The sequence below is a fragment of the Echiichthys vipera genome (genome assembly GCF_963691815.1).
Source record: "Echiichthys vipera genome assembly, chromosome: 16".
NCBI classification, from domain to species: domain Eukaryota; kingdom Metazoa; phylum Chordata; class Actinopteri; order Perciformes; family Trachinidae; genus Echiichthys; species Echiichthys vipera.
The window spans coordinates 6,879,586-6,896,512 of record NC_139841.1 but is presented as its reverse complement, the minus strand read 5'-3'; the positions used below and the strand labels follow the sequence as shown (position 1 = coordinate 6,896,512).

At 41.1% G+C, this 16,927-nt stretch overlaps 1 protein-coding gene across 2 annotated transcripts in view; it reads right to left on the bottom strand.

The window, feature by feature from the left end:
• The window catches only part of tcf4 (transcription factor 4), a 293,844-nt gene that overhangs the window by 227,896 nt on the left and 49,021 nt on the right, over positions 1–16,927 (bottom strand). The window lies entirely within an intron of this gene.

The following is a 16,927-nucleotide window of genomic DNA, read 5'->3' as shown; positions in this document are numbered from 1 at the left end:
TAAAACCAGGGCAAAGATGTGGAAGCACACAATATAAAATGGGTGACTTTGACACAAGAGCCAGCAATTCACATCCTGTCACCTTCCAACAACACAGGATGTCACTGTACATACAGTATAACTACTTACTAAAATAATGCACTGTAATTTGTGTGTATTCCACATATGTATAACTGCAGAAACCATGTCCGGCGCAAACAGCCAAACTACGTGGGGAATGGACACACAGCATACGTAGGTGGGGGTTTTTACCTGCTACACAGACTCTGTCAGTAGTGTTCCATTGTTTGGCGTTTTAATGCACTTGGTACTGCAGGTTTGGAAGCTGTGCGGCCTGTTCTGTTCAGTTTTTAACCTGTTGGAGGGCCGTGTGCAGTTGGAGAAAAATAGACGAGCCAGGAGTTGTGTCACGCAACTTCTGTGGCCTGTGAAGCTGCTTATAAAGGATGCACTCTGCTCTGGGCATCCAGTGAGAGCTGTGTCACACCAAATAAGCAACGGAGGCAACAGAGTTTGGCAGTGAGAGTGCTAATCTCCATGTAAGGTGGAGGGTCGGGAGGGCGACTTTCACCCGGGGGGGCTAGTGTTTGTGTTGGAAGTACTAAGCCAAACCACAACTTTTTTTTCAGACTTAACAAAGTCATTTAGATGCCTAACCCTAACCAACTCCTTCTGTAGCCTAATCTTACCTGGTCATATACCAATAGTTTTGGTGCCTAAACTGGCATCTTTTGTTTCCTAAATGTAACCATTGCGGTCTACTTCCGATTGTCGTTAAGATACATATTTTCCTAAGATATGGATGGTAAATGGACTTGTACTTATATAGAGCCTTTCTAGTCTTCTGACTACTCAAGGAGCTTTCACACTACTTGTCACATTCACCCATTCACACAGACATTCACACTGATGGCAGTGGACATCTACAGACCATCTAATCTAACCATTCACACCCCATTTACAACAAACTTGTTGATGAGAATACTTTGAACAATGGCCATCATCTTTTCCTTTTTTTAACCAGCGCCAAGTAGTTTCAGTTGAACTTAACCAAACCTCAACCACAGTGGAGGTCGATCAGAGCAGTCATTTTTGTAACAGCCGTTTGGCACTGACAAAAAAAAAACGTTTTGTTGTTTTAATGTGGGACCTCTGAGACGTATAAAGGTTAAGAGACAATGGGTCTCATTTATCAAACGAACGTACGGCAGAAAAACGTGCGTACGACCATTTCCTGGCAAACGTCGGTATTTATCAATTTGGACGTGAGCGGGAGCTACGATCAAATCTCACATCAGGTCTGAGATCGTGTACGCAAATTTGAGCCTGTGTATTTGCGGTGCAGCACAGCAAAATCTGGCTGAAAATAATGAACAAACCTCAGCTCTCATCAAGCATAAGCACACACATATTAAGAACAGATCAAATCGGATTCTTAAAACGAATAAAAAAATATATAAAAATTGTGGTTGGAGCGATTGATTTTACTCATGTGCTTCTGAAGGCACCATCCATGAATGATTACGCATTCATCAATCGCCAAAACTACCACTCGATAAATGTACAGGTGATGTGTGATGCCAAGCTGTCGCTTTTAAAACGTGGTGGCCAGGTGGCCAGGGGGAACACACAATTATTTTAAATATCAAAACAGCTCGGCTCCAGCCCCCCGCGACCCCGACATTGAATGAATGAGTGAATGAATGTGTTGGCGCGTGGCTGCAGCAAGACGCACTGCAGAGCCAAATTCATCTCCTCGGTAAGTGGCTACCCTCGATAAATTGCATTAAATCAAACAAGGTATCAGATGATTAACATCTTGGTATGGTTCTTCTAGATGACAAAGGTATTCTCTTACGGAATACCTAATGACCCACCGGTAGCGCCAGTGTTGTGCCGTATTCAGCACCCCGGCCGTGAAATGCACCCCTCGCATTATAGGTGATATTCTGGATCAGAAGGCTGTTGTTTCGACCTTTAGGAGTAGTTTATATACAGGTAACCCACAACGGTCAGACCATTGGTTACTTACAGTCTTTTGAATATCAGCTATAATGCGAGGGGGTGCAATTCACGGCAGGGGTGCTGAATACAGCACACCTGTCCAACAGTGCACACAGGCGCACACGGGTCCCAGTGGAGCGCTGCCTCGGTTTGACTGCCTCCGTTATTCTTATACAGTGTTTTGATGGGCCCCTTTTATTCCACTCTTAAGACTGCCAAAAAGCACATCTTTATTTTGCTCCATCTCGGATGTCAGGATGCCGATCTGTGTGTCGGAAAAGTTTCTTTTCTAACCAGCGTTCTTCCTCTCCATGTTTGACCTCAGTGGGCGAGGCCTCGAACCAGGAATATTTAGGGGTGTAACATGTTAATGACGATCAAATTCAACCGCCGCATTTATCAAGGCCCGCTCATTCGTACGCTGAGATTGGTCCGATGCGAATGTTTCATAAATCACACGTGGGTCCTTTCCTACGACCAATTATGCGCTCAGATCTGTACCCGTTTCCACGCAAGTTTGATAAATGAGGCCCAATGACACTACCAGCGAGAGAGAGAGAGAGAGGAGTGTTTGCTTTTTGTCCACGACAGGTAGATCAGTTCATCCAGGTCGACTGAAATGTGCAAACACAGCTCTCACTTACAGTACACACACACACACACACAAACACACACACACACGCTCACAGTCATCTCATGCATTGTAGTGCACAAATCTCTCCTCAATAGGCTCTCCATTGTGTGAGTGTGTGTATAGTGAGCAGCTTACATTCATTGTTGAGTCATTTGGAATGTCAGCTTATCTGAGTGTGTGTGTGTGTGTGTGTGTGTGTGTGTGTGTGTGTGTGTGTGTGTGTGTGTGTGTGTGTGTGTGTGTGTGTGCACGTGTGTGTGTGTGTGTGTGTGTGTGTGTGTGTGTGTGTGTGTGTGTGTGTGTGTGTGTGTGTGTGTGTGTGTGTGCACGTGTGTGCATGTGTGTACGTTTGTGTTTGCACAATAGAAATAAACTGGTTTCTTTTACAAAAAGCACTACCTCAACAAAAGTACCTTTGGGCTACATGTAGAATGGAATACAATAGAACGTATGCAGGTTTTGTGAGATTACGCCAAAACACTTGCTGGTAAATGGATTTAGGTAATATACACTTGGTAAGTAGTAGCATATTATCAACAGACATTTGGATTCAAGGAATGCATATCCATTGACCGGGTGTGTTTTTTATATAAAAAAATGATAAAAACCTGGGTTCAGGGAAGACACTTGTACAACAAGAACACACTTGACAAGTATCAACATCAGTTGGATTTAGACGACCACATAAATTGGCTTTATGGAACACACATTTGGGACAAAGTTTAAAGAAGACACACCTGATCAGATGGATTTAGGGAACAAACACAATGACCAACCCAAACACAATATTTAAGAAAACAAAACAATGTCTTGGTATTGCAAAAGTTTTAATATTATGAGAAGACATATTTGTTTTATCAAGACGCCCTTGTGGAACCCGTGAAGCTGATCAATATTTTCCAATCTTTACTAGAAAAATTGAAGTGGTAACTTGCCGGTTTTGTATTTTATGATACAGTTGAACAGGTTACAGATACTGTACTGTTTTAACACTTTGACAGCACATGTTTTTGTCCTGCAAATAAAGTCTGCTTTGAAATGGGAGGAGAAGAGAGCGGAGGAAAATGAATTTAGCGTGGAGTAGGAGTGTTTGATGATAGCTGGTCCAGATGCAAGAAAAGTGGAAGTGAATGTTGGGAGGAAGAGGATGAGGAGGATAGCAATTAAAGAAAGCACCATTCAGTATTGAAAAGTAAGAGGAGTGAGATTGGAAGAGAGAGAGGAGAGGAAGAGGAGGAGAGGGCAATACAACTCGGTGTGCAGGAGTTTAAAGACGAGGTGGAGGAGGAGAGAAGGAGCAGGGAAGGAGGCATCCATGTGTCCTGCACCTGATAAGGCCTCCGATTGAGGGCTATAAATTACACGGGAGAGAATTTACACACAAGCAGGAAAACACACTCTTTAAAGCACACGTACACACACCTCACCCTCTCTCTCATTCTCTCTCTCTCTCTCTTTCTCTCTCTCTCTCTTTCTCTCTCTCTCATACACACACGCGCACACACACATACAACCACACAAACAGTGCAGGTCATCTATCATCAGTTAATGAACTTAGACTGACAGACAGCTCCATGTCTCTCACACTGATCCTATTAAGACCTGCTTGACACAAAACAGACTCCTATTAATACAGTTACCCTGTGTGTGTGTGTGTGTGTGTGTGTGTGTGTGTGTGTGTGTGTGTGTGTGTGTGTGTGTGTGTGTGTGTGTGTGTGTGCGCGTGCGTGTGTGTGATCACTGAGGACAAAAACAGGCCTGTACCCGACTCTGACCATTGAGCTGCTCTCTGTGTTATTTAAAATTAGCTATTTTTTATGTGCGTGTATGAAGACCAGTTAAGCTAATCAGCGAGATTATGCTGCATGAACAATGCAGCAACAAACAATAATGACTTTGGGTTTGTGTATTGTTTTGTGTGTTGTTTCATATGATTTTGTCCCCGCGGCACATTATGTTTGAAATAAAACAATGAAACGCAGGGCTGACTTTCAGTTTGGAGGAGGTTTGACGCCGTCATGACTGGTCTGGCCTGAACTGTTACAGAGTCTCAGGGTAAGAAAGTGACTGAGGATCAGTTACTACTGAACACTGTGACACCTGTGGCTTCAAAATCACAGAGAAAAATCAATTGCTGACTCTGAATTCTACTTTGTGTGTTTTCACGGAGCTATTATAATGTACCAAGAGGTGTAAACATGAGGTCGTGTAACAGATAACTCATTCATTAATCATTCATTGATGACTGTCATATTATGGGAAAAAATAATTGATTATGAAAATTAACAGAATTATTTATCAAGACTGATTCAGGCCTAGTCCACATAAACACAAGTATTTTTTAAACCAAACTTTTATAGCCCCTGGTAAAAAAAAAAATCCCGTCCACTCCACCGGTGAAAAATATATCCGTCCACATGAAACCGCAACATCCAACTCCGTCAGCTGGTCACGTCTAGAGCGCTCCACAAGTCTCCATGGATACAACTGACTGTTTACCTTCGCACAGTGTGACGTCAAACAATGCCGACAAGAAATTGCTGTTTTCCTTGTTTTTTTCCTGTCCACACATGACTGCTGAAACCAGACTTTTCCAAAATGTTCATCCTGGACTCCGGTGACAAAAAACTCTGGTTTCAGAAGCAACAACTGCGGTTAGCTGTGGATGAAAGGCCAAACCGTTTAGAGAAACACACAGTTTTAAAAATACTTGCGTTTGTGTGGACGGCCCCTAAATATGTCTGTACTTTCCAGTTTCAGTCACTTTTTATCGTTGAACTGCGAAATAAATGCCAACATTTTCACTTTCTGATGACACAGGGACAATCCCCACATCCACCTGCTCACACACGTTACCTGCTGAAATCACATATTTACTGTCACAAATCCAGTTGTTGTTCTGCTTTGCTTTCACATCGGAAACAATGAACCCTTAAGACCTGGTGGAACTAAAGCCCTTGTTTCAAGTGGTCTTCACCAGTTTGTTTGGTCAGAACCAGACAGCCTTTGCTGCAGCCTAAACGTACTGAACCACACGCAAGGGCGTTTGTTTGAATCGTATAACACTCATGCTGTACTTAGATTACATCTCAGATGCTGGATACACAAGCATTGAGCTTATCTTCTTTGTCTACAAGAAAAAATGAAAATGATGGGGTTTTGAGAAGGTAATCACTGAGACAGAAATCAGTCGAGAACAAACACTGCAACGGCTGGGGATAAAGTACTTTAGCCTAGAGATCTGATTCTCTAACCGGACTGGGTCGGCCTCTCAAAATTCTCTCTGGCTTGAATCTGGTCAGGCTCATGCAAATTTCCCTCTGTTTTTTTTATGTCTATATTTTATTTTTTTAAATACGGAGATAATAGTCTGTGTAATGTCATGAATAATGTATGGGCTGTGTACTACTGTGTGCAACGCGTTTCTCTGGATAACCATGGGCCCAAAACTGCTTCTGTGGTTCATGTAGGACTGGGCAATAATTCAATCAAATGTATTGTTTTTTAAAGGATTCAAAAATCATATTGAGTTTTAACGATACACAATGACTTTCAATTGACAATATCAAGTTCATTAACTAAAACTTCTCTATACCTGAGGGAATATCATGTGAAAAATGCAGCTTTGGTTTTATTTTGGTAAGATTTAAATGTCTGTCGTAATGACTTTTATCATTTCTATCGCAGTGTTGAAAAACCAGTGACTGAACTGCATAACAGCAATATAATACTTTACTTTCTGAGTCTTACATGGTATGCTCCTTTTGCGCTAAAGTTCTTAATAAAATGAGGAAATGCTCAGTAATTTGTCAAGTATTTCATCCACACAGGATTATACACAAATAGGCTTTAAGGTGCGTTTCATTTAGACTAATCATTGAAACATATAAACACTAAATCGTGATATATATGATTATAAAGATTTTAAATGATCTACACCTCTATAGATGATTTAGACCATGTCGCCAAGATCTACTTTAACTGTTTTAGAGTATTGTGTTACCTGCAGCACACATTCAAAATGTTGTGTTTAGAAGGCAATGTGAAAACATGTCGACAACCATTGCAAACACACACACAAAACATGTTGATGATGGTGATAAATTGTCTCTGATTGACAGAAATGAGGACAGTGGTCATGCTGCGAGAACATCAAGCGTATGTGTGTGTGTGTGTGTGTGAGAGTTCCTGTGTGTGTGCGTGTGTGCACCTGTGCAAGCTCTATAGCCCCACTGTTCTCATCTGGTCCCCAACCAAACTCTATAATTAACTGTAGCCTTTCCCATCCCCCAACACACACACACACACACACACACACACACACACACACACACACACACATCAAACAAACACACGCACATCCACATACAGGCGCGTGCGCACACACACACACACACACGCACACACACACACACGTACACGCGCACATAAAGACACACGCACACACACATACACACACGTGTGGATCAGACTGTTTTCAGATCTGTTTAGGTCTTTTTTAATATCTTTAAATTAAACACACTCACTCCAACATTTCCTGTTATCTGAAATGTTTCTGAAAATTAAGAATATAAACATCATGGTTTTTGTTAATTGACTGAAAATGATCATCAGAAGTGGGCATATGGGCCTCTGTTATGTAGACCCAATAGAACGCAATAGATCAATCACAATAATGGTAAAAAACTAAAAAGAGCTCAGTGTCAACGTTAATATAAAAACATTTTGTCATTATACGAGATGAAAAAGAGCCTCTGGTGGTTTTCTAACCTTCTTATTTACTAAAAATATCCAAAAGACTCTTTTTCACTCAAAGTCTGTTGTGTAAGTTAGAAGGTAACACCTGCCCAACTGGGAAAATTTCAGACCCTACATTTCCCATGGAAAAGACTGCAGATATAACGAGCTATAACATGACTTGAAACTTTGACGTACTGTCCCTGCGAATTAAAATCAAACAACTCTCTAGTAGATATTTTTGGTTCCGTAAAGTGATGTGTGCATTTCCTGTTGGTTTGGAACAAGTGGACGCCTGCACGACTGAATGTTCAGTCAGTCAAAGTCAGACATGAAGTCCCCAAAGCAATTTTAGTCAAAAGCAACTGGACTTGGTTTTTTGTCAAGGAAGATGTTTCACCTCTCATCCAAGAGGCTTCATCAGTTCATGTAGTGGACAGCAGAGTCCATGCATGGCCCAACACAGGAGAGCTAACTCCTCAGGCCTGGATCTGCTGTCCACTTACATCTCAAGGAGAAAGCCCACTCCTTTGATGAAAACAATGTCCAAATCCTGGACAGAGAGGACGGATGGTTTGAAAGAGGAGTAAAAGAAGCCATCTATGTAAAAGTAGAGAAACCATCTCTAAACAGAGGAGTAGGTCTAAGACACCACTTATCTCCAATTTACAATGCTGCCCTTTCATCCCTTCCCAGGAGATTCAACAATCTAACCTCAAATAACAACTGTTCACAAATGGCCTCCTGTGACTCCAACAACTGTCCTTAAGACTCAATAGAGCACCAACGAAGTCCAAACCAACTTCGCACCAACGACAACCCACAAAGGGTTCCAGTGACATCATCGGCCTTGTGAGAGGTTAAATACCTGGATCTCCACACCAGTTAGTTGGACCAGTTTGTTGGACCAGCCTGGTCAGATGCGTACATGAACTGATGAAGCCTCTTGGATGAGAGGTGAAATGTCTTCCTAGACAAATAACCAAGTCCTGCTGCTTTTGACTGAAATTGCTTTGGGGATAACGATGAGAACATTCACAGGCCCATGGAGGGCTTTACAGGAAGCTGCAGTTCAAATACCGTTAACTTTTAAGTGTACTGACAATAATACATTTTCTTCACAGGAAGTTTGACTGTTTCAAAGTTTTTATAATGTGTTTAGGGCCTTACCCAGCCCGCTTCAATGTTATCAGATCTATTGCAGCACTGCGGAGTATGGTCTGGCTGCATGAGTTAACATTCTGGGATAGAGGCAAAAGTCATGGGCTGCTTGTATTTCTTTAAACCAATCACAATCTTCTTAGGCTGCACTTAAGGCACATTTATGCTTCGATTTCGTGCGTTAATAGAGACATACGTAATCAACGTTCTAATCGTCACTGCCCTCATGCTTTCATGTGTCCTTTACTTTGGAATGGACAATGAGCAAAACATCCTCTAGAGGGCGTCGTTCAGATTAAAAAGTTACTCCCATAAAGTTTAAACTACAAACATGGAGAGGACGGAGGAGATAAAGATCCAGCGTCTGTTGAGAAGGAGGCAAAATGGCGGGCAGCGTTGTAGACACCGGTGGTCTATGAGACACATAAGACCTCCTGGAGTAAAGACGGAAAATTCCACACATTGGTTTGACAGATGAGAGAAACTAACGCAGAACGTCACTTTCAGTATTTCAGGATGTCCGTCCGGGCTTTTGATGACTTGTTCGCTCCGGATATTCACAGCACTCTTTGTGTACAGTGCCCGACACTGTCCCCACGGTTTCAGGTGGTACTGCACCGTTCGGTCTGTATAGGTTCGCATTCCATGAGCTTTCTGGATACGTGCAGAAATTCAGGCGAAATATATGCAGTACAACAGAAGGCTCCATCCGTATCTATTGTAGAACATAAATGAGCCTTAAGCCCTGTATGCAGTGATGGTGCCCTTGCAAAAATACACTACTAAAATAGGTGGCCAATGGCAGGCTTTATCCAAATAGTGTAAATCTAGTGAGTCAGACTATTGGGAGGATATATTGGAGGCGGTGAGGCCCTATTCTACATCCTTTTTGGATCAGCAAGCTGTTATCATCTATTGGTAAGCTGGATCACTGCAGGGAGGTTCAAAATGATACAATTAATGTTAGACTGTGACCTACAGTATAGTGGCTGTAGTAATTATGATGGACACAAAGGAGGAAGTGAGGTGACGTAATACAGTATATTGTATTGATGGATGGGTCAAACAAACAGGACTTTCACCTAGGGGACCACTGATTACGTCCTGTCTTATGTACTGAATTTAGTTCAGTTTCTTTCATATTTGCTAAAACTGTCACTGTATCCAGACAGCACAGTGAGACAGGGATGACAGACAGAGGAGAGGAGAGGAGAGGAGAGGAGAAGGGAGGAGAGGGGAGGAGAGGAGAGGGGAGGAGAGGGATAACTTGAAGGAGAGGGTAGATAAGGAAGTAGAAAAAGGAAGAGGAAGAAGAAAAGAAAAGTAGAAAACAAGAGATTTGGGGAGCTGATGTGAAACTTGCCTGAATGTATTGTATTATAAAAGAAAAGACAAAGGACGACAGAAAACACGGAAAACTGCAAAGACACAAAGATCTAATTCAGTCATTTTATGTAATGCAAAGAGAGGCTTCTTGTACCCACTGAACTACATCCATGGTATTATCCTGGGTAATCACACACACACACACACACACACACACACACTGAGATGAGACAGTAAGAATTAAGAGTTAGATTACGTCTCTGTATCTTCTCCTTTAAAGCTGCTTAAACTGTCTAACACCCACAATCCCACTGTGTGTATGTGTGTGTTTGTGTGTGTGTGTGTGTGTGTGTGGGTGTGTGTGTGTGTGTGTGTGTGTGGCTGGACAGGCAGAGGAAGTGATGTAATGATCACATTCAGGAAGTAGCCCGTGTCCTGTTTTGTTACATGATTCGTGCTCTCTCTCCTCGACTCCCTTGCTTCCTTATTCTCTTCCCTCCACCTCTCTTTTTTTCTCCCTCCATTTCTTACCCCCTCCCTCTTTTCCTTCCTTCCCCATGAATTCTCCTTTCTTTCCCTACCATGCTTCTCCTTCACTCCCTCTTTCCTTTCTCTTGTTGCTTGTTATTTGTTTTCTTCTCACTCATTTACTCCTCTTCTCTCTTCCTTCCTTGTTGCTTTACTTCTTCCTTCCTTCTTTTAGTCGTTTTCTCCTTCTTCCCTGACCTCCTGCTTCCGTTCCTTACCTGCTCTCGCCTTTTCTTACTGCTGTTGTTTCGTTATTCCTCTCCTCAACTCATTCCTTTATCCTCTTCTTCCCTCCTTCCTTCCTGTTTCTTCTCCTCCATCTTTCTTGTTTCTTTCATTTTCCTTCACATCCTCTGTTCATTCTATCCCTATCCGCTCTTCTTCTCTTGTTTCTGTTCTTTTCTTTCTTTCTTTCCTAATCTTCATTGCTTCTCTACTTTTATTTCTTGTTTATGTCTTCTTCCTTCTCTCACTCCTTCTCTTATTGCTGCTGTTTCTTACTCTCCTTGGCTCATTCATTTACCCTACTTCTTACCTCCTTCCTTTTTGCTGTCCATTGTTTGTTCCTTCCTGCTTTTCTTTCCTTCCTTCCTTCCTTCCCTCCACACACACACACCCTCCTTTAATTCCAGTCATATGTCTCTTTCCTTCTATCCATCCTTTTCCTTTTGCTGCTCATTCTCCTTTCTTCCCACTTTTCTTACTTCACAACATCTCTCCCCTTGTCGCTCCTACCCTCATCTTGTTGCTTTCTTTCTCTCCCTTGAGCAAGGCACCACAGCAGATGGCATCTCTATCTGAACCTTGACACACAAAACTTGAAAAACCTCTCACTCTGTTGCCGTGGTTACAGAGCTCTGATCGAGAGGACAGTTGCTGATGCCACATCGATTGACATCTTGTTACCATAGTAACGAGGAAAAAGAGGACAGGAATGACCATCATCAAGGCTGAACAAGAAACATGTATACAAAAAGAATAGGTTTCTGTGAATAGAGGACTAAACTTTTATTGATGGATTTTTGTTGATTGGAGTTTTCTTTTTGACCTAAACTTTGAGATGTTCAAAGACCCAGTAATCATAACATTCACTTCAACGATGAACAAGCAAGATGTAACTTTCATCATCGAGAAGAAAATGTGTGATTACATGTGTGATTTCTTCATCTGGAACTTCATCATGATCTGTTTTGGTTACCACAGTCATTGTAAGGTTTCAAATGACTCCAGTGAAGTCCAAACAGAGTTTAGGAAGAAAGGAAAAACACATCATTAAACACAGGTTAACCTCCTCCCAAAGTGAATAAAAATGAGATGTTGTGTTTTGTTAACAAGGAAAACTTTTGAGCACATTCAATGGCATTTTTACATTCTAGTGGAGATCTACCAAGAAAATAACAGATAAGAAACTTGCCTCCTAAAAAGTGACTCAATGTTAGGTATCATGTTCAACTAAGGCATACACAAATATGCTTAATAGCAAATGCAGTGGCGCCAAAATTCTTTTTTTTCAACATTAAAAGGAAACTCAACAAATTTTAAAAATGTTCACTGACGACAAATAGTGTTAGTTTTAAGCATGATTGATGTTGAAGCAACAGTAGTTGTGTTCGATATATGCTAAAAAGCCTATCTTGGATCCTAGAAATGATGCGTTTGTTACTAATTTATTTTGGCTAACATGTTGCACTGGTTAGATTTACTTAAGTGTAAGGTAGGGGTGTAACGGTACACTTAGGTGACAGTTCGGTCCGTACCTCGGTTTTGACGTTACGGTACGGTACAGGATAGTGTTATTCATAGTTAAGAGGGAAAATTAAAAAAGAAACTGTTTAACAGTTTTAGCTGTCCATATGAAACACAAAAATAAAATATTTAAAAAAACCTGCTGCAATTCTCCAATTCGTTCAAAAACAAAATCCCATTCACACAAACACTGTTTTAAAAAAATGTCCTTCCAATTGAAAACTGAACATGCCAAACTACAGGTGCCGATAACCGTAACATAGCCATGTTGGCTAATCTAAAGCCTTAAATAAAGCTATTACCGGAAGGTCACCTGGCTGCAGTGGTGCATCGATTGGTCTGTAGCATTTGGACACTTCTGTTTCTCGATTTAGTGGAAGAATAGCTGTACATTTATGTGTAAACTAGGGCTGGGACTTTAACCCGCTAATTACGATTAATTAATTACAGAAAAGAAAATATGACAAAAAGAAATAACACAATTCATCGCAATATATTTTCGCACTCATATTGCTCATTGCACGAGTTCACGCGTTAGTATTGCGCATCCTATGCGTAATACTGACGCACAGGACGCAACACCAGAGAAATGAAACCGATAAGAAGCAGATGATGAGCTGTTGCTGGGTTCTTTGGGCAACATTTGAGTTCTAAGAAACGACCAAGTGGAAACACGGACAAGAGCACGGCTGTGGAAGAACTCACCTCCCACCGGTGCTCTTCAGTCTCTGCTCCAGCCCAATGCTGAATATGCTGCAGCTAACGTTAGCACAGACAACGCTGGACGTGCTGCAGCTTACGTTAGCACAGACAACGCTGAAAATGCTGCAGCTAATGTTAGCACAGACAACGCTCCTAAGAGGGACTGTCATTAGTTGATGGATCATTTTTGTTTCTTTGTTTTTGAAAACATGGAGAAAAAGCTTTCTATGTTGAACATGTTTATTTTATGCCAAGTATATTATTCTAAATATGTTTGCAATGTAAGGTTTCAACTTTTCTTGAATTTACTGTACTAGCACTTTTTACATTTTTTATAATACATTAAATCATATCTCACAAAAATGTTGCTTGTGTCAAATATTGATTTGCAATTATCACGATTAATTATTTACAAATGCTCTGATTAATTAGATTCATTTTTTTAATCGTGTACCACCACAAGTGTAAACGTTTAAAAAGTCATGCTAGTGGCTAGAACTGGCCCTTTTTTTGCCAATTACTGTCATTACACAAAATGTGACACCTCACAAAGAAGAAAACGCTACAAACCAAAACGCTGTTTTTTGTTTATATGTGAAGACTGACAACAGTAAACATCTTCACCCTAGAAATAGGTTACCTGTGAACATAATCCACGCTGCAATTTTCCAAAACATACTTGGCAAAGCAAATATGTCACATAAAAACTACTGAGCTACTTCAGGTAAAATTTAAGGAGGAAATCAGGGTTCAAGAGGTTAATGACAAAAATTCCATGTATGTGTCTGTCTCACGCACATTCAGTCAATGTGTCAATGTGTCCGTCAGAAACACACACACACACACACACACACACACATACAGAGGCCAGTATTTCCTGTCATTAGGCAGCAGAGCCTTTCTATAATTAGAACATCTGGACCCAAGCAAGTTTAATGCCAATGCCGACACACACACACACACACACACTTACCCATAAGCATGCGCACATACAGACGCACACAGGCAAACATATGCAAACCATGCACCCACATTCAGTCACAGCAGCCAACACAAACATGCACACACCAGAAACTTTACGTGCCTTATATATCAGTCACTTGTGTCTTTTGTTATTTTCTTTTTTCTGTTGTTGTTGCTTGTTTTTTTCTCCTCTTTTTGAAAAAAAGCACATTAAAGCAAGCAAACAAACAACAGCTTGGAGAGCTAATGGCACACTAAATGAAGAGAGAAAATAGCTTGTGTAGACAGAGAGACAGACAGAAAGGGAGGGAGAGACAGAAAAAGTATGAGAGAAAAAACATTAGCGAGTTCAAACATGGTTTTGAATCAGCCGCGTTGCGTGTGTTTTTAAAGACAGCCGAGCTCAGAGCCTACAGAGGGCTTTCCAAAAAGAGAGATTAATATTGATAATAAGAAGGCCGTTCCTTTTTCTTTTGTTTTATTATTATTTTTTCCGTCTCTGTGATGGTGGAGGAAGAATAACCGACGCTGGCGATTCCTTTGACAAACCCCCTCGTCTCTCCAAACAGGCCCATGTGAAGCTGAGCCAACTGTGGCTTAGATCTCTACACACCATCACAACCAGAGGAACAAAAGGAAACTCAAAAAAAAAAAAAAAAAATTCTGTGTGCTAACTGGTCGGAAGCTAAAAAGCAGCAGAGTTAGCAAAACTTTTATAAAGACTACGTGAGAACAATGCAAATGAAGGCACAAAGCCAAAAACTGGCTGGAAACTAGTTGTAAGCAAAAGAGAAAAAGAAAAAGGAAACCGGGTTTATTGAAGTGGTAACTGATTTAATAATGACATGATTGTGCAGTAATAAGTGGAACACTTCATGTTTTCAGTAGCTGGAAGTTGTAAATACTGTTGCAGCCTTCTACAAATGTGAATTACTGTTACTCATTTCACCAACGATTTTCATGTCTTCGATGTTGCCATTTCTCACGGAAGCACTACAACCTGCTGTAATATACATACATACATACACACATACTGCAAACAACAAGCCAAGAAAACTTTTAATTTAGGGTTAAACCCAGACCAGGGGCCTGTTTCACAAAGCAGGTTTAGTGAAAACTCTGAGTCTGTTAACCCTGAAATGAGGGAAACTCTGAGTTTTCCGTTTCACAAAGGGAGGTAACTCAAACCAGAGACAGAGGGGTAACTCTAGCCTGTTTCACAAAGAGAGGTAACTTAACCTCTCGGTCAGTTACCATGGTAACATGCTCTCTGAAACTAACCTGGTCGGGACCAGGTTTTTCTCAGAAAACCTTGAGTTTCTCTCTGTCTCCGCCCTCTTTCAGCCACACACGGTGTTTCATTTCCTCATTCATTCAGTCAGCACGCGAGTTTTGGCGAAGTATAGTTCCGTCTGTTTTTTCAGAAAATCACTGCAAATATCAGTCATTAGAAGTTATATTAGGTGGCGACAATTTCACTACCATGGCGTGTCCTTCTGATAACAATCCCGTGGATGAAGCTGCAGCATTACTGCGCAGATAATTATATATTCGTCGGGAGATGATTATCAAACTATTGATTATAGATGTTCTTGCATTTCCAGGCAATTCTCTGTTTGAGCGGTACCGTTTCATATCACAGCAGATATTCTGTGTTGCGCTGCGTTTTTTTGCAAACGGGAGTTTTTGTATACAACGTATAAAAGTCATTCAGTAGGCCTACATTATAAGTTATATTAGGTGGTGAATATTTACACTACCATGGCGTGTCATTTTGATAACGATCCCGTGAATGAAGGTGACGCATTTCGCAAAGAGAATTAAATATTGGTCGGGAGATGATTATCAGACCGCACATAGACGTCCTTAATATGCTGCAGCCATAATTACAAAATGAATGAAATGGATCTTTTGAGCAAGTTGAATGTATTTGACTCAGCGTTTCTAAATATAATTCCAGCTTTTCTTGCGATTGATAGGTTCAAAAGTGTGTGCTTTTAATTGGGTTACCGGTATATTAACTACTCCTATAAAGCCTTCTGATCCAGAATATCACCTATAATGCGAGGGGGCTGAATACGCACAACACCCTTTCATGTTACAGTCCATCTCACCCCTCCTTACATTTCCAACATTAACAACCAGTAATGCTTTCATATCACAGCAGATATTGTGTGTTGCGCTGCGTTTTTTTTGCAAATGGGAGTTTTTTATACAACATTGATATGTTGTATAAAAAACAGCCACTTACGGTAATATTTACTTTACGATGTAAAACCTGCTCAAAATGAGGCGTCACCATGAGATTGTGCCGATGTTTTACCTGTTTGAAAAATGTTTTTATGTTTCATCTTAAGCTGCGCTTCTCCCCCGCGGGGTTGCACTTAACTGAAATAAATTAATAGGCTCCCACTCATGCAGTTCCCCCTGTGATATTACTGTGATTGCAACTGGACTACATTTAAACTTATGCACTGACCCGAGCCGCAATGTCCTCCAGCACCGTCTCCCTCTCTTTTGCTGCTGCAGCGGTGTAAACCTGCTCAAACTCACCGTATGAGCGCATTAATATTTCCAATTCCAGTTGTAGCGTAGCCCTTCGCTTCCCCGTTGCCATGGTGACTCGTCGAATCAGGGCTCCATTGATGCTGTCTTTTTTTACTTGTGGTGCACGCGCTTAACTCCAGGTCAAACTACTCTGAGTTGATCAACCTAACGCAAATCTGCTGTTCTGGAACCGAAAACTCAGAGTTTCCTATCTCAGAGTAGATCAACTCAGAGTTCAGGGTTAAACTCAGAGTTTTTTGAACCTGCTTTGTGAAACAGGCCCCAGGAACCCTCTTGCTGTGAGGCAACAGTGCTAATCCACCACACCACCCTGCCCCCAATTAATTTAATTGACCAAATACAGAAATCAGTTTCATTAGACCAAACATTTATGGTTCAGTAAACATCCCAAAAAATGGACAATGAGCCAAATGATGTATAAAGTACCCTCATACAACGCCTCATACAATGTATTACAAAAAGTTAAGCACAATTAGTTAAGTACGTAAGAGATCTCAATTAACCGATTTGTAATACAGGACAAGACTTGGGAAGCGAACGCGGTGTGGTTTGCGTTGT